The sequence below is a fragment of the Dipodomys ordii genome, unplaced genomic scaffold (assembly GCF_000151885.1).
Source record: "Dipodomys ordii isolate 6190 unplaced genomic scaffold, Dord_2.0 Scaffold282, whole genome shotgun sequence".
In the NCBI taxonomy this organism is placed as follows: domain Eukaryota; kingdom Metazoa; phylum Chordata; class Mammalia; order Rodentia; family Heteromyidae; genus Dipodomys; species Dipodomys ordii.
This window is the reverse complement of record NW_012267498.1, coordinates 351,123-375,800: the sequence shown is the minus strand read 5'-3', so window position 1 is coordinate 375,800 and position 24,678 is coordinate 351,123. Positions and strand designations below refer to the sequence as shown.

The following is a 24,678-nucleotide window of genomic DNA, read 5'->3' as shown; positions in this document are numbered from 1 at the left end:
AGGGTATAATAATTATACAAAATAAAGTGTTTCACTTTAAAATTTCCATACATGTATATATATATGTATATAAATGTGCTTTGATCATACTCACATCCCTTATCCTTTACCATACCCCTTAACTCTTTTCTCTTCTGAAATACAGATTAGATTTTTTTTTACAACAAACAGAGGCTTTTTCCTCACAGTTCTGGGGGCAGGGGAGTCCAAATTTGAGGATCTGCCCTGGTGAGGAACTTCAAGCTTCAAATCATAGTATGTACGCATGGCATCTCCACTCTCTTGAGGTCTCCATCAAAACTTAGGCTGCGGGCTGGGAAAGTAGCTCAGTGGTAGAAGTGCATGCCTTGCAAGCATGAGGCCCTGGGTTCGATTCCTCAGCACCACATAAACAGAAAAAGCCAGAAGTGGCGCTGTGGCTCCAGTGGTAGAGCACTAGCCTTGAGCTGAAGAGCTGAGGGACAGCGCCCAGACCCAGAGTTCAGGCCCCATGACCGGCAAAAAAAAAAAAAAAAAACTTAGGCTGTACCTCACAGCTTCACACATCATCCTCTCATGGCTCTCTGGAGGGATCCTGCCCCTATCACACATTTTCAAACCTGCTAGACCTTTCTTTGAAACCTGGGGGGAATCCTCCATTACTCCCTAACCCCCCAGGATTCTGCATGCCTGCCTGCAAAACCAGCACCATGTGGATGATGCCAAGGCTGTCAGCAGCTTGAGCATTAGCCAGACCTCTTGGCCTTTAAGTGCCTGCATGGCTAAGCATGGTGAATCAGACCCTGGAGAAACAACTACCAGTGGCCCAGTGCAAGCAGGGTGTACCAGGGCACTTTCCCCTCAAGTGTTTTACAAGTCCACTGTGTTTTTGAAATACTCTCTCAGTGTATTTGAAATACTAGGGAAAGTAATGCAAACAATTAGACTATTTTATCCCATTGATCCTGTGATGGATGGGGTTTGGCCAATTCCTGAGACACCTTCATTCCTATTGTGCTGATGAAAATCATGGCTTCTATGAGGTGAGGTGGGGGAGAGAATGGAGCAGGGGAGAGGAGGAGAAGAGATGTCGAGGGAAAGGGTGAAGGAAAGGGAGAGGACTAGAGGAGGAGGGGAGGGAGAGAAGGAGAGGCTAAATAGGGAAACTATCCTATATGTGAATTAAGCAGATAAAAGAACTCTTAAATTAAAAAAAAGATGAAAGACCTATTAAACATCAAATAAAAAATGAAAATTTAAAAGATACAGTGAGGCAGTTTTCCCGAAAGTAAAATAAAGCAAATAGACCAAAGGAAGTATAGTGAAGGAGGCAAACAAAATGGAATCAGAGGTTGAAACAAAGATATGTAAAAGCACACTAAAGAGAAAGTGATGGGATATTATTTAAGAAAATTACTCATAATGAAAGATACAGATTTCCATAAGAAGAGATTCTCTATGGGCTGCGAGTGTGGCTTCACCGTGTGTGCCTTTATCAGCTTACTTATTGACACATTGGAGGATTCGGAATATAGAGAATAGGAGAGGAGACCAAAGAGACAGGTAAAGTGTTTGATGCAGAGGGTCAGATAAAGGGGATTAAATTGACTCAGACAAAAGGGATTAGTTAGGTGGTTACTAGGGTCATGGGGGTATAGCTCAGGGGTAGAGCATTTGACTGCAGATCAAGAGGTCCTTGGTTCAAATCCAAGTACCCCCTTTTTCTTTAATTCACAGGAACTATTGTTCATATTCGAATCTATTTTTCTTTCATTCATAAAAATTAAAATTTTCGGAGCAGAAAGCTACAGGTGAGCCTTGTATAGCTGCAACATCTAACTCCTCTGTCTTCCTGCAGTCTGATGTCCATCAGCTTCTTGATTCCTGACTCTGGTCCTCGTGTATATGTCTAATGTCTCCAACTCTATTTTGTTCTCCAAGGGAAAGCAGGAGCTGTGATTTAAATTTCTCCAAGGCTTTTCCAGAACAAACCTTTAGATAACAGTAGACATTTAAAAAGAAGTTAGTAATGGCTAACCTTATGTCATCTCCCTCCCCTCCTCACCACAGCAGTCAGGTGCACTGAAGCACCTGGTTGTCCGTGTTGGGTGGACTTTCCTTCTGTGAACTGCTTCCTTCTATGCCAGAGCCCACCTCACACTTGCCTTAGCCTCCAAGTTCAAAGCCTGGCTCAGTTGTCCTATCAGGAAGAAGATGGATTCTATAGGGCTGTTACTGCAGAGGCCGAAGCTGAGAACTGTGTGACACTGTGAGTGACAGCCATTCTGTCATCACTGGAGGAGATGGGCAGGCTGGGAGCCTAGGGAGGAGTGGGCCACTGAGACTAAACCAGAATGGCCATGGGAAGTGGATCCACTCAAAGACAAGCCTGAAGGAATAGAGATGTGAGAGAAGGTGGTAATGCAGCCAAGTCTGGCCACTTCTATAAACTTGTTCTGAAGCTATAATTTAAGTTTAACAGAGGTAAGTGTTACTACACAGATAAAAGAGATTAATTAGGGGAGTATTAGTGCCACTGGGGGTATAGCTCAGGGGTAGAGCATTTGACTGCAGATCAAGAGGTCCCTGGTTCAAATCCAGGTGCCCCCTTATTTACACTTATTTTGGACCATATGTTAACCACATTGATTTTTCAGGAGGCCCTCAATGAAGTTCGGAGGTTAGCAATGGTTGGGACTTCTAGAAACAACCCTAGAGACTCCTTCTCAGAACTGTGTGAGGTGGAGTCATATTGATGTGCCTTTCATTTGTACTGTCACTATAACCAGTGAAGGGCCCTCAGGTCACCTAGAGTCCCCTGTCCCTTCAGTAACGTGCACACAGTAGTCTCAAAGTTGCCCTTATAAGATACCTTCCTGCTTTGCTGTTCCTCCCTTCTTGTTTTCTGCTCTTTCATAACCCACTTTTACCGTTGCTCCTTGTTGAAGACAAACTGGCTCTTGGCGTGTTCCAGAGCTGGTCACCCAATGTGAGCTGCCTAGGAGGACAGCCTGAGGCTCTGCTGAGAAGATAGGTTCAACACAGAGGTGAGGATTTGAAGGAGGCTAAAGGTGTCAGAAGAGGTATAGTCGAGTTACAGTATTGACTCACTGAAGGCCATGTGTTGAAGAGATGTCAATACAGTACCATACTCTGAATCAGGGAGATGATTTTTTCTGTGCGTATGTTTGGCAACAAAAGGAAGATGTTGATAGTGTCTGTGGGTGTTTGATTTTGATTCCAAGTGATGGAACTTCCAGGATGCCTCCTGCTAGAAAAAAAAATCTACTATTTTAAAATTTCTTTTCTTTTTAAGTAATCTACTACTGAGAGCTGGAAAACTGTGACTCTGAAAACCTGGAAGGTAGAAAATATTCTTGAATTGCAGAGTCAGTTAAGGGTATTTTAGGGAAAAATGTTGGAAGCACCAGCTATTTCTTACAGGCTGTCTTTAATAAGATAGTACAAAAAATATTTTGAGCTACAATGAGTGTCTGCACTTTCTCCATATGGGGGTATGGAAGTAAGGAGTTTTATCTTTTTGGATCATAGATCTCTGGATCCAGAGAAGCCACATCAGAACTTAGTTCATGAGGTCTTGGACTCTGGTTGGCTGAGTATTTAGGGGCTGAGGAAGCTATTGGTCCAAGTTCTTCATTTATTCCTTTTTTGTTGTGGGTCATAGGGCTTGAATTTGGGTCCTTGGCCCTGTCCCTGAGCTTTTTTCCTCAAGGTGAGCATTCTACCATTTTGAGCCACAGTGCCACTTCTGGTTTTCTAGTGGCTAATTGGAGATAAGAGTCTCATGGACTTTCCTGTCCAGACTGGTTTTGAACTACAATCCTTAGATCACAGTCTCTGGGTAGCTAGGATTACAGGCATGAGCCACCAGATCTGGCACTTACTCTTTTTTTTTAAAATTTTTGTAAGCCTTCCCTGCCCTTGATTAGAGCTTGGTCCTGTGACTTACTCTACTCAGTAAGATGATAGCCTGTGACACAGCAGGGGCTTGAAATCTGCTCGACTAGTTGGTCTCATGCTCTTGCATTTGTAGTTATCATGAAAAGGTCCCCAGCAGCTGCTACTCCTCCATCAGAAACTGAATGAAGCAACAGGAAAATTCCGTTTACTTAGGACCAAGAAGTGCCTGTAGCATGGAAAATGATACATCAGGGGATGGAATGTTGAATTCATGGCCATAAAAGGGGTTTCTTATTGGGCATTGGTGTCCCACACCTGTAATCCTGGTTACTTAGGAGGCTGAGATCTGAGGATTGCAGTTCAAAGCCAACTCAGGAAGAAAGGTTTAGAGACTTCTATCTCCAATTAACCACTAGAAAATTGGAAGTGGCGCTGTGGCTCAAAGTAGTAGAGCATTAACCTTAAACAAAAGAGCTCAGAGACAGCGCCCAGGCCCTAAATCCAAGCCACACAGCTGACAAAAAAGATGTGTCTAGTCAGTTGTTGGCTGGCCTGCTAGCTTCCCAAAGCTGAGAAAGAATTAAACTTATAATGCCATTATATAATTAATTGTTGTGGTAATAGGTGAAGTATTTTACCAAGAAAATTCAGTCAGGTAAGCAGTAGTAGCTTAGGAAAAGAGCATCTGACTGCAGATCTATGTATTACTGCTCATATTGTGTTCTACTGCCAAATTTCAAATTTCCTTCTCTATCTAGTATCCCACTTACTAATCACCATCATCATTACCTTTCCTTGGATTTGGGCCTTTTTTTGTCTGATGACATACTTACCTGACATCAGTCAGGGTCCTGTTGTAAATGATCTGTGCCGATATCAGGAGCACTTAATGAATTGTTCTGTAATGTTTACATAATGGAAGCTTCTCCATTAGAGCACGATCAAACAGAAGTATCCCAGGCTGACAGTGCATCACAATTTCTGTCTGATCTTATAAAAAAATATATACATTACCCCTAGAAATTCTGGTTTAGCACCACTTAAGATGAGTTTTGGAACGAGCTTTACAACGTCGGTGGGGGGGGGGGGGGGGGGGGGGGAAGGGGGAGGAAGGAGAAGGATTGGGATTGGTGGGGGAGGGGGGAGGCTGGGAAGGGATGTGAAGGGTAAACAAAAGGAGGAGGCTGCAATGCTTAGCAAGAAATGTACGCATTATCCTGCCCATGTAATTGTAACCCCTCTGTACAGTATGTTCACAAATAAAATAATAAAAAAATCTCATTATCATGAGATTAAAAAAAAAAGATGAATTTTGGAACTTTGGTTGTTGGAAGGTACATCTCCTGCTAATATCCACCCTAAAATCCAAGAATTCTTAGTTACTTTGCAACTGTATTATTGCTTTGTAATTGTATTATTTTGGAATTTATAATACCTTGTAATTGTAAACAATATTTAGTGTTAAACACCAATGGTATATATAGTCTCTCTCAGTCTATGACTGAGAATAGTGTTAGGCTAGGGTTTATCACAGACAATGGCCAGGAGTCATGAGCATATACAGGTATGGGAACTGGGAAAAGTTGAACATGATGAGCTCTTAGCATTGTAGGAAGATGACCAGACTTGAGGTACATGACTACTAGGGTGGCATCAGGCTACAAGTAAGGATGAAACTTCCTGCATTAAAGCTTAAATGTTGTTTACCAGGCAACATTAATTGTTTGTGATAGATAATCACAGGTTTGTGATTTGAATTTCAATGCTGTCTATCTATTTTGCTCACTGACTTTATCTCTTCTAAGTAATTTTAATTTAAAGTCTGTTTTTTTTTGGGGGGGTCCGGTCATAGGGCATAAACTCTGGGCGCTGTCCCTCAGCTCTTCAGTTCAAGGCTAGCACCCTACCACTTGAGCCACAGCGCCACTTCTGGCTTTTTTCTTTTTGCTTATGTGGTGCTGAAGAATCGAACCCAGGGCCTCATGCATGCAAGGCAAGCGCTCTACCACTGAGCCGCCTTCCCAGCCCCTTAAAGTCTGTTTTATCAGCTATTCCTACATGCTTTTATAGTCCATTTGCTTGGATATCTTGTTTCTATTCTTTTACCTTAATTCTACATTTGTCTTTGACAGTCTGATGGGTTTCTTGTGGGAAACAAGTAGTTGGGTCTTGCTCATTAATTCAGTTTGTGATTGAGAATTGAGACCATTAACATTTAGAGTTAATATTGAAAGGCATATTGTATTTCCTGTGATTTTTGGTACTTATTTCATATTCTTCCTTTGTTAAGCCACTCATCTTCTGGTATTTACTCTTTCCTGTATTTTCTTCTTTATGTTTGTCTTTCTTTTCTGTGTGTAGGATTCCTTGAAGTATACTCTGTAGTGCTGATTTATTGGTCATGAATTCAGCTTTTATATATTGTGGTAAGTTTTAATTTTTGCCTTAAGAATGAAGACCAGTTTTGCTCAAAATCACTAATCTCAGTTGAAAACTATTATTTTCTATGGCTTTCATTATATTCTCTACTCCCTGCTCATATGAAGAGTGTACTTTGAGAAACCTGTTGTTCTAATGGCCTTACATTTGTATGTCTTTTGTTGCTTCCCCTTTGCAGCTTTCAAAAGTCTTTGTTGGATATATTGTGTGCTTAAACTATAATATATCCAGGATTGTTTCTCTTCTGAATCTTATTGTTTGGGGTTCTGTAAGCCCTTTCATTGTGATGATACTCTCTTTCTCAAGTTTAGAAAGTTTTCTGTGACTTTATTGAATAGATTATCTTAGCCTTTAGTTTGTGTTCCTTCTTCTTCATCTGTACTCCTGATTTATCATAGGTTTGGTCTTTTAATGGTGATCCAAAGGACTTGCATATTCCATTCACTTAGTTTCTTAGTTGCTTTTCAATTGTTTTTGACTGATTAAACTAGTTTCTCTGTTATATCTGTTGGCAAAAATTTTGACTCCTTTTCAATATTTCTATCTTTATTAAATTCCTCTTTCATATCCTATATTGTTTTATTTCATTCAGATGTTTGTTTGATTTCACTTTGAATTCCATTGTCATTAATTTTTCTCTGAATATAAGAGCAAAATTATGCCAACTAGCAGAGCAAATTCAAAATTGCTTTTTTTCTTTTTTCTTTTTTTTTTTGGGTCCGGTCGTGGGGCCTGAACTCTTTGCCTGGGTGCTGTCCCTCAGCTCTTCAGCTCAAGGCTAGCATTCTACCACTTGAGCCACAGCGCCACTTCCGGCATTTTTTTTCTTTTTGCTTATGTGGTGCTGAGGAATCGGACCCAGGGCCTCATGCATGCAAGACAAGTGCTCTACCACTGAGCCACCTTCCCAGTCCCAAGAATTGCCTGTTTTCAATTTTCAGAAAATATTTGTAAGAATTTTATAATATTTGCTTAATTATTTGGAAGAATTTGCCAAAGAAAAAATTACCAGCAAGGTATTTTGAATCTCCTTTTGTTCTTGTAGTGTTATTACTATTTATGGAAGTTTTCTATTTTTATTAATTGTTGATTTTCTAATTGTTTGATCTTAGGGCCTCTCACTGCTAGGCAGCACCTGTAACCCTTGACCCATGCTTTTACACTTGGAAGGTTTCTAATTTTGCATATAATACATATTGAAAGTGTTTTTAGCTAACTAAAATAATTAAATAAATGGTTGTCCTAAGAGGAAATCACTATCATCACCCTGATCATCTTTTGAAATCACAAAGCGTTTTGACTTCAGTCACCTTGACGTCCTTTTGCTAGCTTTTTGCCTCCATACATTGTATCCTTTTGATTACTGTGCTTTCTTATAGCCTTGAGGTCTGTGTGGTCTGCTGGCTAATAGTGGATTTCAGGATAAGAGTGCACTAGGGAAAGATCTCTCATTCCATATCAGAGCATCCATAGGCCTGAGGTCTGGTTGCTCAAGAGGTATGTCTTCATGCTTAGTCCTCATTGTTCCAGCAAGGAGGATCTGATGGATTTCCCAGACTCCAGCTGATTGTTGGTCTAGACTGTACTCCATTCTCTAGTATGGTATCAGAACCTCTGTGCTTTGGATTACTCTTTTCAAATCTGATAAGGAGGTAAGTATCTGATAAGTATCTGATAAGTATCTGAATCTCAAACTTTTAGGTGAACCAAAAAAATGTTCAATAAGTAGACCTCAATGATGTAATGCCTGTGCTTGACCAAAAACGACAGAAGAAAGAATAGGAGGCAGTCAGGGTGAAGAGTGTTTCAGGACTGGGCCTAGTGGGAGAACAGATGATGGCAACATTGGCAAGTGACCATTCAGGATGATGACAGATAGTGTGTGACAGTGCAGGTTTAGAATGTTTATTAGACACATACAGGAAGGTGGGGGTATAGCTTAGGGGTAGAGCATTTGACTGCAGATCAAGAGGTCCCTGGTTCAAATCCAGGTGTCCCCTTATAGCAATTTTGGTAGCCTAGAACCTCCCTGTCAGGGCTATCGGACATGGAAATACTGTCCATTTACTGGGGGTAACCCTTCATGTAAAGAGGCCTCCAACTCAATCAAGTCAGGACTGAAGTCTGGCATCCAGAAGTTTTGTGATCTCTATTCTTACTCACTTGCCTGATGTCAAAGGTGTTAGGGAAAGACAGAAATTTCCAAGTCCAATAGAAGTCTGTGTGAAGGAAGTCAGTCCATTTTTATTACATAAAGCAGTAGAAATGAGAAGAAATCACAGTCCTTGAGGGCAGTAACAAGTGTTACAGTGTTAATCATGTATGAGGGTGTAATTCAGTAGTCTTACAACTGTCTTCACAAACAGGGCTTGGATAGAGATTGCCACCTGAGACCCTTAGAACTATATGGACCACGTTTTTTATTTTTTGGTTATGGACTCAAGGCCTGGTCACTATTCCTGAGCTTTTGTGCTCACGCTTTGAGTGCTCTACCACTTTGGGCCACAGCTTCACTTCTGGTTTTCTGGTAGTTAATTGGAGATTAAAGTCTTATGGATTTCCCTGCTTGGATTGGCTTTAAACAGCAACCCTCAGACCTGAGTCTTCTGAATAGCTAGGATTATAGGTAATTTCCCTAAGGACTATGGATTTATCTAATTGACATACATCTCTTCTCCTAGTGTAGTTATCATTCTATGGTATCTTCATGGTACTTGCTAGTATTTGTTCAGGGCCTAGGAAAATTACTATCTTTCCAAATCACCACCCTTAGATCTAATGCCCCGATCCAAAGGCTGGAGAGACGTCTTCAGATGCAGACACTGAGGGTTTCTCAAAGGAAGTGAGGCTGGCAGTAGGACAGCACTCACAGGGTATGTGCAAGCCCTGGGTCCAATCCCAGCACGGCTGGGGGGGGGGAGTCTAATTCAGATAGTTTCTAAAATTGCTGAATTGTGTTCTTTCTGTTCTGATACCTAAGACATTTTTCCTAAATAACACCAACTTTCGCTAGATCCATTTGTAGCAAAAAATATCATGCCCACACAATGAGTCAGCCAGAATAAAATGTTGTAGGACACACTATGTGACTTCCATTTTTGGACTCAAAAACTGCAGGACAGTGATTTTAACCAGACTATTTGGCAGGGCATAAAAGTGAAGTTGAAAATGCAGAACTCCTTTCCTCAGTATACCTGTGATATCATGTGACTTTTGGTTCCCAATGAACTGCTCCATTGAACGTCTTTGTGGGCTAATTGGTTTTCTTCATCCAACATTGTCTACAGATGAACAGCAATTTAATCAAATTGCCCCCTCTGTTTAAGGAGGAAAAACAGAGATTGATATGGACTGAATCTAGCTTAATTATATTAGTCTTTTATTTTAAAGCAAAGTACAAATAAAGAATAAGAGAATGTATTTTGAAAAAGCCTGTTCTCAGTTGACTTCAGTCTTCTAATTACATTTTTGCGAAACTCAAAAAAAAGTGAGGCAGGGTCTTTTCAGAGTGAGGTTTTATAAAGTATAACACAAGGAAATCAGATGTGGAAATCCTAAAGACATTTGTATAATATATATCAGTGGTTATCTGAGCGGGACTACTCTCACAGACTGAAGAATGGTGGGGAGTGTGCAGACATGTGAGGAGGCCAGTTGGGGAGGGCCCTGGGGAGTCCAAAGGACCTTTTCAGGTGAGATTGTGGAGGAGCCAGTGCTGGTCTGCCAACTCTCTAGAGAAAAGCAGAAACATCCAATAAATGTAAGGAATGCTGGGAAGGTGAAAAGCGCTTATGAGATACTAAGGATGGGGAAGGGGGTATAGCTCAGGGGTAGAGCATTTGACTGCAGATCAAGAGGTCCCTGGTTCAAATCCAGGTGCCCCCTTTTGTGACGTTTAAAAAAACTCATAGGGCCTATCATTCATATTCTGTTCTATGTTTTTTCCATTCATTATAATAGTTCCCCTTGAGTTGGAAGATACAGTTCAATCCTGCACAACTGTCATATTAGTTTCCATGTTCTTCCTGCATTCTGATATTTTTCAGATTTTTTTCATTTCTGGCTTCCCTCCCTATGCATATATCTAATAACTCCAGCTCCTCTATTGTCTGTGGTGCACAATACTTCTTGGCTTTTCCTGACTATATCCTACATACACACACAGCAGACCTCCAGTGAACAGACAGTATCTGTTAACTCTAAGTCAGCTCCCTGTGCCTTCTTACCATAGCTATTGGGTGCAGTGGAGTGGTGATCAGACCTTGGGAGCCAAATCACATCTTCAAGGTTATCTGGGTTGGGTGGACATTTCCTTCTATGGTTGCTTTCTTCTGTGCCAGAGCCTACCACACACTTGATTTAGATTCAAAGGTCAAAGCCTGGCTCAGCTGTTGTACCAGGAAGAAGATGGATTCTGTAGGGTTGTTACTGAAGATGCCAAAGATGAGAACTGTGTGACACTGTGAGTGACAGCCATTCTGTCATTACTGGAGGAGATGTGCAGGCTGGGAGCCTAGGGAGGAGAGAGTGAGCCACTTCTGACTAAACCAAAATGGCCATGGGAAGTGGGGAGGAGATGTGTCTGATTCTCATTTATAGGCAGGCTTTAGGAATACAGAGCTGAGGTGTTTTTACAGCCAAGTTTGGTCTATAAAGTTGCACCTCAACTATAATTTAACTTTATATATCTGAGTGTTACCACATGGATGAAAGGAATTATCTAGGCAGTACTTAATACATAGGGGGGTATAGCTCAGGGGTAGAGCATTTGACTGCAGATCAAGAGGTCCCTGGTTCAAATCCAGGTGCCCCCTTATTTACTCTTAATTTTGGTACCTAAGGACACTCATCTAAGATATGTCCTCAATGAATTTCATAGGTTACCATTAGTTTAGGTTTCTAGAAACAACCCTAATACTTCCCACTCAGGACTTCATGAGAGGTCACGACGCATCTGCCTTTATTTGTACTCTCACTATAACAAGTCAACAGCTCACAGGCCCCATTTACCTAGAATCCTCCACCCTGTCAGTACAACGCACATAGTTGGTCTCAAAGGTTTCCTCTTGAAGCACCTTCCTGATCTGCTTTTGTCCACAGGTAAGACTTGGTTCTTGGTAGGATCCACAGCCAGCCCCTGAGTGGTGAGCTGCATTTGTGAATCTCCAGATTCCTACTGAGGAAGCTGTATTTGGATGCAAGGGCTGAAACTGTGTCATGATGACAAGCACAACACAGAAGGCAAGACTTGAGGAGAGGGCCGCAGATGCCAGGAGAGGTGCTGTGGAGTTATAGGTAATAAACAAGCGGTGTCGACCAGATGCCAGCAGAGAGCTGTGCTCTGAGTAGGAAGACGATTGGTTCCTTGCATACATCTGGCAGCAGTAGGAAGTCCTAGGTAGTTCTAATGAGTGTCTGATTTTTATTCCAAGACACAGAACTTCCAGAATGTCCTCTGTTGGAGGAAACTACTATTTTTTCCTCTTTAAATTTTTTAAAATAATTTTTAAATAATTTTTTTATATAAATCAGTTACAATTACATAAGTCAGGTAATGGTACATTTCTTTTTGGACCAGTGTCACTCCTTCTCTTGCTTTCTCCAAATTTCCCTAATTTGCATAATTTTCCACATTGTGTCTAGTGAGGACCACTGCTGCATTTGTTCACCTTTTGTTCCTCCGTTTTTGTGCCCTTCTTGCCCTCTTGAAGACAGATAAATGAACAAGCAAGACAAAAAGAAAACAAAAGCAAGGAAAAACCTTCTTAAGGGAACTATTTTTTTTTTTTTATAGTTCATGGGGCTTGAACTCTTGGCCTGGGCACTGTCCCTGAGCTCTTCAGCTCAAGGCTAGCACTCTACCACTTGAGTTGCAGCACTGCTTCCAGTTTTCTGGTGGTTAATTGGAGATGAGAGTTTGGATCTTCAGATCTCAGCCTCCTGAGTAGCTAGGATTACAGGCATGGGCCACCAGCACCCGGTAAAGGAACTACTATTGAATGTAGAAAAATATGACGCTGAAAACCTGGAAGGCAGAAATATTCTTGAACTTACAGAATTGGTGAAGGATATTTTAGGTATAAAATGTAGATTACATGAATAATTTGTTACAAGCTGCCTTTGACAAGAATGCTACAAGAATGTTTTGAGTTGCAGTAAGAGCTGACTTTTTTTTTTTATGTAATTGGGATTCTGAGTCAATAGAAATAGTCCAGAAATCATGTGATTGGAAAAATGAAAGTGGTCTCTCCAAAACAAAGAGGGTATCATTGATACATTACTCTAGGCAAAAAAGAAAATGTGTCCTGTTAGCAGGGAAGTGATAGAAAACAACCAAAAGAAACATTAGATGCTAATGGTTGCTAAAATAAGCAACCATTATTTGCTAAGCGTATCCTCTCAGATGGAACAAAAAGAGTTCTTAGGAAGACGAAGGCTTGGTTCCCAGAATGCCTGCTTATCTAAATATATAAATTAGGAAGCATTGTTAAAAGAAATTTGAAGCCAAGTGCCAGTGGCTCATGCCTGTAACTCTAGCTACTTAGGAGGTTGAGATTTGACAATTGTGCCTTGAATCTACCCCCAGACAGACAAATCTGAAAGACTTGTAACTCCAAATAATCAGCAAAAAGTTGAATATGGAGGTAAATTTCAAGTAGTAAAGCACCAAAGGTGAGTATATGAAGGGAAACAAGAGCGTGAGGCCCGAAGACACAACATTTCTTGGCCATGCTTTAGAAAACAAAATAGAATACATGGGGAACCCACAAGCTTTCTAAGAGAGGGGGTAATGACCAAAGCATTCACAACCTGGAGTAAAAAGGATTTATAATGTAGTTATATATCAGAATGCTATATCCTCTACTATTCTAGCATCCATCCTCTAGCAGGTAGGACTTAACTGCGGAGACAACCACATATTTTTCAGGGATCTTTTCAGAAATTCTGAAGGACAATGATGAAAAGGGAACACTTCTTAGAGGTAGAGCTCAGTATTAGACAGGTCAGAGGCTTGAGAGCCATATCTGGGTAGCAGCACGGGGTTTAATGAAGGAACATTCTGACCATGTGGAATGTTTTTTTTCCCTCTGTGTCACTGAGGGTTGGGTGGTTTGTTATGTCTTGTGATTGTGAAAAGGCTGGAAAATAGAGAAATTGGTGTCTAGAAGTGGACTCAGTTGGAGCCAAGCTAATCAAGGCTCATGGCCACTTTCCTTTGTGTGTGATGGTCTATGAGCCAGTTTCCATGACTACATGAACTTCCCATTGTGTCCTATTTTAAATATAAATGTTCATCGCAGTAGGTCTGTGCACTTCTTCAGTATGAGGGGGGTGGTACAGAAGAGACAGAAGTCTTTTTAGGGTCAGGGAACCTCACCAAGACTTAATGTGTTTCACAAGGGCTTGGATTCTGATTGGATGAGGCATTAGGGAGTCTTTGCACAAACAAGTATTTTTGTATGTGGCCTCTGACCAGGAAGGTAGAGTATGGTAGATACTTCCAGTTCTTTACCTATTTCTTATCACATCTTCTCTGCCCTTGACTAGCTCAGTTGGGCTCACTCTATTGCATTTCTAGCACTGTCATTAAAGCTTCCCCACAGATGTTACTCCTCCATCAGGAACCCCACGATGAACATACATGGAATAGGAGAGCCTATCTCACAGAGGCCGACCAGCAGCCTGAAGCAGGGCCACTTAAGTCGGGCTTAAATCATCTCATAGGCCCCCATGCTACCTAGCTGTGATCATGCTAATACATGCTGTGTGAGAGCTTGAAGACTCCTATTTTGCATGAGACTGAAGTTTGGAAGCATTGTTGCTAACACAGCCATGATTCCTACATCTGCATCTGCCCCTAGCATCGGTTAGGTACTGAGTGGAGAGGAGGAGAATTCATTGTCTTGAGGAATATAGATGTGGAAAACGCAATGAAGAGGTGACAATGGGGGATGGAGGGCTGAATTCATGGCCACGTGATTTAAACCAGCAGAAAGCATCCAGCCAATTGTTGTTGGGCCTGTCAATTTCCCTACGCTAATCAATAAAAGCTATAGTGCACTATAGAATTGATAGGTGTGGCAGGATCCTAAAGCTCACTGACCCTAGACGTTCTTTGAACTACTGTTGAAAAGAGAGAGGAGCTGGACTCAAGCCTAAGGCATGACATCAGATGCTGAAGTTAGTGGCCATTCGCTGTGTTAAACCTTTAAAAAGCAGGAAGTGACTACAGCCTGACTGGGTGAAGTGCTCCTTTATTAGTTGGTGCCTGAGATTCTGGAAATTTCATCCAGATTCTACAATCATTACTATTTTTTTTAAAATCTGAGTGTTTGCAACAGAACAATTAAAGTATTTTTCTGAAAAAGCCATCTTTACATGCTTTTAGTCATTTGAAACTGTGGTCAACATATTACTACTCAACAGTCACTTCGGGCTGAACATCTGAAGGATTTACGGATCCATCTAAGAAAAAGTTACACAGCAACTTGTAATCAAAAGGCAGAAAGAGTGGCAGGAGAAAGTGACTTCACAAAATGCACGGAAACACTTGGAAAACCTCAGGCCGGAACCACCGATGTTATGTGTTTAATGAGACAACGGCCCAAGTTCCAAGCTGCAAAGACACCACGTGTGGAGCTCGGGGAGATCACAGGGCACGCTCGGGATGCGCGGTGGCCTGCCATCACCTCCGCCTCGTAGACCCGAGGGGCAAAAGCCGCTTGGTTTTCCCTGGGCTGAGAAGATGGCCTTCCAGATCTCGGGAGGCAAACCATCGGCCACTTTCAGCCCTTGTGGGTGGCGGAAATGCTGTGTTCTCCTTCCGGGTCCTCCACCCCAGCCTGGCTCATGAGGTTGGCGATGGTCTTCTCCAGATCATCCATGCGACTGCTCATGTCATTGGTCTTCTCAGTGATCTGCTCCGACATGATCTGGAACTTATCATGCATCTGCTGCAGGAGCATCTGCAGCGCCGCGATGAAGTCCGGCACGTTCTTGGGGCTGGTGGTGTCCATCTCCCCGGAGTCCAGCTTGGCGGCGAAGGTCTGGAACCCTCGGCCTCACTTCCGTTGTCTGCGCAGACGCGGCCCCGCCCCGCCCCGGACTGTTCCCCGTCCCCCTACGACTTCTCGCGATAGGAGGGCCTGCTTGCGGCCTGTTGATAAGAGTCCCAGGAGGGGCTCGGGCGAGGCGGGCATTTGGAGCTCTGGGGAAGAGCGCTTGGCCTCCAGACCCGCTGTCCCCGGTTCAATTCCAGGCCCTCTGCCCGGGTGCCATTTTATCCAAACCTTGACTTCCCTTTTCTCTCTTGTTGTGTTGACTCCTCACTCTCCCCGCCCGGTGTCATAGTGACTAGGGACCCACCAGGGTCCTGCCTGAGATGATATGATCTTCCCTTGCAGTTCCGCATGTTTCCGTCCCGGGGGCCGTGCTCGCTCAGGTCACCCAGGCTGGCATTACATCAGAATGGCGGGCTGATCTCCAGTCCGGTCCGCAGGGCCGGTGGCCGGTGGCAGGCAGGCACGCCTGCAGCCCCCGCCTTCCCGGCACGCCTCTCCCTTGCAGAAGTATTGTTTTGGAACTGGCCACGACATCTGTGAGTGCCGCCCCGGGTGGGCCCTGAGGGGGCTCAGGCCTGGCCGGGAAAGGGAGGTGAGCCAGGGACGGGCTCCGAGGGGCTCAGGCCTGGCCGGGAAAGGGAGGTGAGCCAGCGACGGGCTCCGAGGGGCTCAGGCCTGGCCGGGAACGAGCAGGTGAGCCGGGACGGGCTCCGAGGGGCTCAGGCCTGGCCGGGACTCCGAGGGGCTCAGGCCTGGCCGGGAAAGGGCAGGTGAGCCAGGGACGCGCTCCAAGGGGCTCAGGCCTGGCCGGGAACGAGCAGGTGAGCCGGGACGGGCTCCGAGGGGCTCAGGCCTGGCCGGGAACGAGCAGGTGAGCCAGCGACGGGCTCCGAGGGGCTCAGGCCTGGCCGGGAAAGGGCAGGTGAGCCAGGGACGCGCTCCAAGGGGCTCAGGCCTGGCCGGGAACGAGCAGGTGAGCCGGGACGGGCTCCGAGGGGCTCAGGCCTGGCCGGGAAAGGGAGGTGAGCCGGGACGGGGCGGAGCTCGGAAAGGCGCTGGCACCCGGCTGCGAGGCCTTGCGAGCGAACTGAGCTCTCAGCGGAGACGCACGCGTGGGTTTAGGGTAGGTTTGCCCCTCTGGATTATACCGGGAGCTGGAGAGAAACATCGGTGGAGGATGCCAAGGGCTCGCTGGGAAGGACAGAAGTGGGCAGAAGGCAGATCCTCCATGAGCTTGCAACCTGAGCCGTCAGAGCTGAGATCTGGGTCTGCCTTTCTCCAGCACTCACCTCTGGTGGGCACTGGGGTGTCATAGCCCGGGTACACCGTCTCCACCCATGTCGGCGCAGGGATGTGCCAAGGACCCGCCTGCCCACCCTCAGTGTTTTTAGATTCTGCCTGGGGGAGTCTAGGTTACCGCCATGAGTGGACAAGGTCACTAGTTCCCCATGTACACCTGCCCCCTTCTAGCTTCTGACGGCCCCGCACCAACCACCTGTTAAGTGATTTCCACTGCAAAGAAATTCATGAGGTTTGTAGACACTGAGGCCATTGAGCACAAATGTGGATTCTGGTTATGGTTGGATCGATAGCAATATTTTGTTTTGGTATGATTTTAACCATTGTCATGCATTCATCTTCACATCCATAGCATGGAAAAGCACAGATTAAACCATCAGTCCTTAACTGGCTCTGACTCCCAGTTATGTACAGGGCTTGTTAGAGACTCAGTTATCCCCAGGTCCCTCCCCAGAGAGTTGAGGTCGGATGTTCTCAAGTGGGAGGGTAGAGCTTTAACTCTTCTCAGTCCTGCTCTCCCACTCACTTTCTCACTGATCTATGTGTTGTTCAGTCAACTCTTTGAATCTAGGTGATACTGAAGGCTGTTCTGGATACAGAGCTCCATGATGCCCATTGATTGATGCCCATGCCTTACCAGGACCTAGGAGGTGGCAGTCAGGGGTGCAGAGTGGTTCCCGCCCAGGCTGACAGGAAGCATATGATGGCAGAATACTAGCAGGTGCACATCTCAGAATGAAAGCCATGGGTGTGGCCATGCAGGTTTAATGTACTTATTAGACATCCATAAACAGATGGGGGTATAGCTCAGGGGTAGAGCATTTGACTGCAGATCAAGAGGTCCCTGGTTCAAATCCAGGTGCCCCCTTCTTTTCCTGCCCCCTCAAGGAATATGATGTTCCCTTTCTACTATGTGTGTGCGTGTTTTGATATTGGAGTTTGAACTCAGCATCTCATACTCTTGCTTAGCTTTTTCCACTCACTGCTGGTGCTCTACCAACTGAGTCATACCTCCACTTCCAGCTTTTATTTGCTGGTTATGTTTCAGGGGCTGACTTTGAACCTCAGTCCTCAGATCTCAGCCTCCTGACTGGCTAGGATTATAGACATGAGCCAACCACACCCAGCTCCTTTCCAAATTTTTCACCACCTTAATTCAGCCTTCAAGGTAGATGGAGGAGAGATGTGCCAGGTACTCAGAGAAAGCTACTCTCTTGGGGCTCACAGGTCTCTGACAGGTAAAGATGCTGTATGATGTATCTGCTTCTGTGTGCCAAAATTTAACCTGATTCATAGAGTGCTTCTGAAGTGACTCTAGGAGCTAAAATCTCAGGGAATCAGTAATTTATTAGGCCACTGGATGTGGTCTGAAGACAGTGATTACCTCATTACTAGTGAAAAGTGAGATACCCTGGTTCATGTCATGAAGTAAAAAAACCATTTAAATTGGTGCCTAATACCTGGAATCAAAACCTATTTACCTGTTGTTCTTACACTTGAGCTGCTGGGATCAGCTGATGACCCTGGGGAATGAGGACTACATCTTGTTCAGATGCCTTCCTGCTGTCAGCCCCCAGAGACTCCTATCAAAGCAAAGGCTAGGCCATGAGAACAGACAGTGGGTGATGTTAAGAGACATTTAGTCTTATTTAAGGGCATGGAGCTGGCCAAGCTTAAGGCAACATCTATTACACTGGTTAATTTGATGGGTCAGTTAGTGGATGTGATACATGGACATTTGGTCACACACATCTGTGTTGGCTGTACAGTCATTTTTCAGATATGACTACATGTTGATCAGAGCAAAGCCCTACTGTGTGTGGGCCTCCTGATTTGGTTAAAGTCTCAGAAAACAAGACTAGTGTTCCTGGGAAGAGGAACTCTGCCCCCAGAGTATCCTCAGACAGGAGCTGCTACATCCCAGCTCTCTAGCTTGTGGGGATGCCCAACAAAAATCAGAATTGTATATATACAACTGTGTAAGACTTCTTTAAAATTTCCCTGTGTATACACACACACACACACACACATATTCACACATACCATATCAATTGTTTTCTCCAGACAACATTGCACAACATTCACTGTTTTCCTTAACAAGAGACAGAGCCCCATCTCCAATAGAAATAAAACAATGAGCAATGTTTCCTGGGGCCCAATGAGCACAATTTAGCTTTGAAGAAGGTGGGTTTGTCCAGAGTAACAGGTGTCAGGAAGGCTTTCTGTTCACACCTTACCTGCCTCTCCTTCTGCTACCTGGAAAGCTAAATTGAGGTGGTGAAAAAAGATGGACAGGGAATATTTTATTTCAGGGAAAAAGCAGGGGGCACCTGGATTTGAACCAGGGACCTCTTGATCTGCAGTCAAATGCTCTACCCCTGAGCTATACCCCCACCTGGTTATACATGTCTACTATACATTCTAAATCTGTATGGCCATACCCTGGCTGTCATCCTGACATGTACACTTGCTACTGCTCTGCCATCTTGTGCTTTTTCTTTTAAATTAATGTACAGAGGAATTACAATGATATGAGTCAGGTAATGAGTGCGTTTCCTTTTGAGCAGTGTCTTCTGTTCCCTTAATATCTCCCACTTCCTTCCTCCTAGCTCCACCCACAAGTTGTAGACTTAACTTTCATCCATTCCAATGAGCTCCACTGCTGTACTTTTCACCGGTTTCCCTTTGAGTTCTGTTCCCTTCCCCACCCTCCCAAATCATACATATGAATGCACCATACATAAGGTAAAGTGGACAGTATAATCAAAAATGAAAAATTAAAAAATGTGAAAATGGCATACTGCCAAAAATTATATACAAATGTAAGATAATCCCATCAAAATCCCAGTGATGTTCTTCACTGAGACTGACATCCAATGTAGGTGTATCACGATACCAGACCTCAAGCTTTACTACAGAGTTATAATAAAAAAAACCCAGCTTGATACTGGCAAAAAACAGACTTGAATGGAACAGATTAGAAGTCACAGAAATAAAACCACGTATGTATATTATTTTATATAAATATGAAGAGGCACTTAGTCATTGCATTGTGTTTCCTCTCCCAAGAGTACCCTCTTTTGATCTCAGACTGTATGAATATCTAGAATCCTGTATAATCTGTCAAATCCCAGTGCATTTTAGATCTAATTTCTGCATATCAGAGTGAGTATGTGAGTTTGTCTCTCTGAGCTTGGCTTATCTCACTTAACATGATTTTTTAAAATTTCACCCATTTTGCAAATGGTATTATTTTATTCTTTCTAATGGCTGTGTAAAATTCCATTGTGTATAGATACCAAATTTTTTTGATCCTCTCACCTATTGTGGAGCATCTGGGTTGATTCTATATCTTGACTATTGTGAATGTACAGCAATGAATATGGATGTGCATGTATCCTTATCATATCCTGGCTCATGATGCTCAGAGTAGATGCCCAGGAGAGGTATGGCTGGGGTGTAGGGAAGCTATGTTTAGTTTTTTTTTAGGAACCTCAAGACTGCTGTCCAGAGTGGTTGTACTAGTTTACATTCCTACCAACATTGCAGTAGGTTTGCTTTTTCCCCACATCCCCATCAACACTTGTTCAGATTCACAATGTTGGCCATTCTAACTGGTGTGAGATTGTATCACAGGGATGCTTTGATTTGCATTTCCCTTTGATGGCCAGCGATGATGAGCAATTTCCTCATGTGTTTCTTTGCCATTCTTACCTCTTCTTCTGAAAAGCCTCCCCTTAGCTCCATTGCCCATTTAGTGATTGGTTTATTAGGTTTGAGAGGGGTTAGTTTCTTGAGCTCCTTGTATATATTGGATATTAGACCTTTTTCTAATATCTTTATTGTCTAACATCTAAAACCTTTGTCTAATCTTTACGTTTGCTGGTAAAAATCTTTTCCCAGTTGGTTATCTGTCTTTCTAATTTAGTAACTATGTCCTTAGCTGTGTAAATTTTTTTAATTTTGATGTAGTCCCACTTGTCAATTTTCATCTGTTTTTCCAATGGGACTCTTTTCAAGAAATTTCTGCCTATAAGTTCTAATGTTTCTCTTACACAGTAGTTTCAAAGTTTCAGGTCTGACATTGAGGTGTTTGATCCACTTTTAATTGATATTGGTGAATGATGACTAACAGGGATCCACTTTTAGTTTTCTGTTTTTGTGATTATGGCTCTATATTAGAGTTTGAGATCAGGTATTGTGATACCACTTGCATTGCTTTTTTTTGGCCTAGAATTGCTTTGGCTATTCTAGGTTTTTTGTTTTTCCATATGAATTTTTGTATTGTTTTCTCTATCTTATTAAAGAATGTCATTGGGATTTTGATGAAGATTGCATTGAATTTTATATCATTTTTGGCAGTATGGCCATTTTCACAATATTTGATTCTATCTATCCATGAACATGAAAGGTCTTTCAATTTCTTGGTGTCCTCTTTAGTTTCTTTCTTCAGATTTTTATAGTTTTCTCTGTAAAGATTTTTTATGTCTTTGGTTAGGTTTGGTTAATTCCTAGGTATTTTTTTGAGGCTACTGTTAATGGAGTTATTTTCATAATTTCCCTTTCTGCTTATTCTTTATTGGCATACAGAAAAGCTAGTGATTTTTATTGCCAGTCGTGGAGCTTGAACTAAGGGCTTGGATGCTTGTCCCTGAGCTTCTTTTGCTCAAGGCTAGCACTCTACCACCTGAGCTACAGCAACACTTCTGGCTTTTTCTTGCATTTGACAATCTTCAGCATTGGGTGGTGCAGATAGTGTCATGTGTCCTGGTCTGTTGTTGGAGTTCTGTGATGTGTGGGCCAGTCTGGTGTTCTGGCTACATTTAGGCCTCCCGGTGTGTTCCCATTATGTGGCGCACAGCAGTCTAGTGTCTTGGCGTGATTCTGCATCTGCGGTAGGTGGATTCCTGCTAGTCATAGTGAAAGGCATGTTCTGGCCTGAGTCCTGGATTGGCATCTATTCCCAGAGGGCCTGGGAGCAGCAATTCTAGCATCCAGATCTCATTTGACCTGGAGGCATGGGTGGTGGCGGTGGTGGGGGATATCTCCACTGTGCTTTAATGGGAGGTGGTCCCTTTTTGAGTCCTGAATTGGGACAGTCAGCCACAGAGCAGTGTGGGAGAGCGTTTCTGGTGGTTAATTGGAGATTAAAAGTCTCAGACTTTACATCCCAGGCTGGCTTTGAACTGCAGTCTCAGATCTCAGCCTCCTGAGTGGCTAGAATTACAGGCATGAGCCCCCAGCTCTGGAACTATTGCATATTTGTAGTTACTCTCCTTTCAGAGCATAGTAATATTTCTCTTAAGCTTTCTATGCTTAAACAACTCGGTGGTTTCTGTCCCTGCTTGTCTAAAAATGACATGAAGCCAAATGTAGGGCAGAAGTTGTAGAGAAGTACAGTGTCTCAGCAACGGGGACTCATCTGAAATGTCACCAAGCACAGGTAAGGACACAGAGGTGATCTCAAGGGAAAAGTATCATTTTGCCAGAGGGGAATGACTGAAGACACATCTGTTATGGAGAACATTAAATCAAGAAAGGAGGGGTGCAAAACAGGGGGCACCTGGATTTGAACCAGGGACCTCTTGATCTGCAGTCAAATGCTCTACCCCTGAGCTATACCCCCTGATCTGAGGAAACAGTATAATTATTTTCCTTTATATGAGTCAAGAACAGCAGAGCAAGGCAATCTTGCTGGTTTGGATGGTTGGCTTTGTATTTCTGAGCTCTGGATTCCAAGCTCCTTTACAAACTTCTTTCTCTTCTTTCACTATCATATCTGTATGTACGTTTGTGGCTTTGGTTACTTGTGCAGCTGAGACCTTCAAATCATCCAGATAATTTTCCATCCATACCAATTATTGAGTAGCTACAATGTAATAAGCTATAGCATTTATATCCACAATCCCTGCATTGAATTGGGTATGTAAGTATTACTAGATCACAATACTGCCTCCTGCATGAAAGAAAGTTCAGAGCAAAAAGGGAAGTATAAATGAGTTCAGCTTTTAAAAATGCTTTTATTATTTATCTTCAACAGTTCCACATCGAACACATTTCTTCTATTAAAAATGTTACTTGGGAAAAATGATATGGTAACGAGCTCACTTTAGGATTTTATTTTTCAGAAATATTTAGGAAAGTATACACAGACATGTGTCTGTGGAGGTTCATTGCATTATTTTGAATTTGTAGAACACTTGCCACCATCTAAATACTGATTAAAGGTAGCCATCCAAATAGTGATTAAAACATGATGGCACATTCACAAGGTGGAATACGATTCAGGCATAAAACATGAAACATGTCCAAACTGCTATCACAGACAGATGCTACAATGCAAGTATTCAATAAGAATACCTTTTGTCTTTAGATATTCTCTCTGATTCTAATTTAGGCTTCCAAAACCTGAAATGGTCCAAGCATTACATTCCTTTTTTTTTTTTTTTTTTACTAGTTCTGGGGCTTGAATTCAGGGCGTGGGCATTGTCCCTCCTTTTGCTCAAGGCTAGCACTCTACCACTTAAATCACAACACCATTTTCAGATTTTTATGATTATATAGTTCTCAGGAATTGAACCCAGGGCTTCATCCATGCTAGGCAAACACTATATCACTAAGCCACATGCCAGCCATCATTAAATTCTTGACACTCTCAGGAAGGACATTATAGTAAGGGGAGGAAAATACGATTGTTATCCAGGTTCTGAAATGGTCTGTGAAAATCAGGGCATGTGAAACACCCTCGAAGACCTGAGTGAGGGTGAGGAACACTGGGATCAGAGGGGGATGATCCCTAAAGAGGTGAAGTCTCAAGGGGAGACAGAGAACCTGGAGCTGTAGGCGCCACAGGTGAGGGAGCTCTAAGAGATGGTATCTAGGAAATCTATCAGGTGTGTATGCTGATGGGAAGTTCTAGGAAAGGTGGAGTCTCCAGAGGGCTGCCAGGATTGGGCAGAGGGCTGAGACAGGAGGGAGGGGGCAGAAAGGAGGCTGACCCTTCAGGTATCTTCTCAGGATCATTAGCAGGCAGCTGAGGCTGGGAGGGGGAAGGGACCAATGTTCAATGCCAAGCCAAATATCTGAGTAGTCACAAAACTGGAATATTGAAAGGTTTTAAGGAAGAAAAAGCACTAAATAAAAAGTGAGTCTATTGTTAAGAAAAACTTTCCATTTTTCTGAAGGAGCCTATAAGGCACACCACAGAACAAGTTCTATGGTTTCAGACACTAGTGTTATGCACAGATAAGAGAGATTGGAGGACAAAGAATATTTACAATTCAGTAGTAAAATAAGGCTTCACACAAAGCCAGAGCAAGCCTTGATTGACAAGCCTCCATTTTAAATGGTTATTTCTCTTCCATTCAGTGTAGAAATTAAGAATTTATTCTTCCAAAATAGTTTTATTACAGGAAAGTGTTTGTAATTGATCTAAGGTATAAACTACCATTGTTTATATAAATCTGAGGCAACATGAAAGATGTTTTAGGTAGTTATAAAAAGAAGTCATGAAAGATAATTAATGTGAAATATAATAAAAAATAGTGAACTGGACTTAATCAGCTATATATGTAAGCCCACACAATTTCTGAGATGTTCTACCAAAAAAAGTAATTTGTTTTACAAAAATCATAGAAAGCCATTACAGTCTTCAGTTTTGAGATTGTTGATAAGGTACACTGATCCTTTCTATAGGGATTTTCTTTAAAGCTTGACTAAGACATAATGTTACTTTCACTGGCACATAAGCTAGACACAAGACAGATTTTACTACTATGCGGATACTTCACTCTCTGCCAAATCTCTAAGACCGATGAAGGTCCTCTGACTGGACCATAGATGCTGATGGCTGTGAAAAAAGACTACTTTAATCCAACTCCTGAGTGAATGCATGGATAAAGTAAAACGTGAGAAAACTAAGAAGTACTGAAAAAGCAATTGTCTCTGCAAGATTCTGTTCAATCCAGTGGTCAGTGTT

At 42.9% G+C, this 24,678-nt stretch overlaps 8 non-coding genes across 8 annotated transcripts; 6 read left to right on the top strand and 2 right to left on the bottom strand.

The window, feature by feature from the left end:
- Positions 1–1,627: 1,627 nt before the first annotated feature.
- On the top strand, positions 1,628–1,699 carry Trnac-gca. The gene has a single exon. It is a non-coding gene; the product is annotated as a tRNA-Cys (tRNA).
- An 818-nt stretch (positions 1,700–2,517) lies between these two features.
- Trnac-gca lies at positions 2,518–2,589 on the top strand. The gene has a single exon. It is a non-coding gene; the product is annotated as a tRNA-Cys (tRNA).
- A 5,678-nt stretch (positions 2,590–8,267) lies between these two features.
- Trnac-gca lies at positions 8,268–8,339 on the top strand. The gene has a single exon. It is a non-coding gene; the product is annotated as a tRNA-Cys (tRNA).
- A 1,813-nt stretch (positions 8,340–10,152) lies between these two features.
- On the top strand, positions 10,153–10,224 carry Trnac-gca. The gene has a single exon. It is a non-coding gene; the product is annotated as a tRNA-Cys (tRNA).
- Positions 10,225–11,081: 857 nt separating this feature from the next.
- Trnac-gca lies at positions 11,082–11,153 on the top strand. The gene has a single exon. It is a non-coding gene; the product is annotated as a tRNA-Cys (tRNA).
- A 6,343-nt stretch (positions 11,154–17,496) lies between these two features.
- On the top strand, positions 17,497–17,568 carry Trnac-gca. The gene has a single exon. It is a non-coding gene; the product is annotated as a tRNA-Cys (tRNA).
- A 1,453-nt stretch (positions 17,569–19,021) lies between these two features.
- Positions 19,022–19,093, bottom strand: Trnac-gca. The gene has a single exon. It is a non-coding gene; the product is annotated as a tRNA-Cys (tRNA).
- Positions 19,094–22,254: 3,161 nt separating this feature from the next.
- Trnac-gca lies at positions 22,255–22,326 on the bottom strand. The gene has a single exon. It is a non-coding gene; the product is annotated as a tRNA-Cys (tRNA).
- Positions 22,327–24,678: the final 2,352 nt, after the last annotated feature.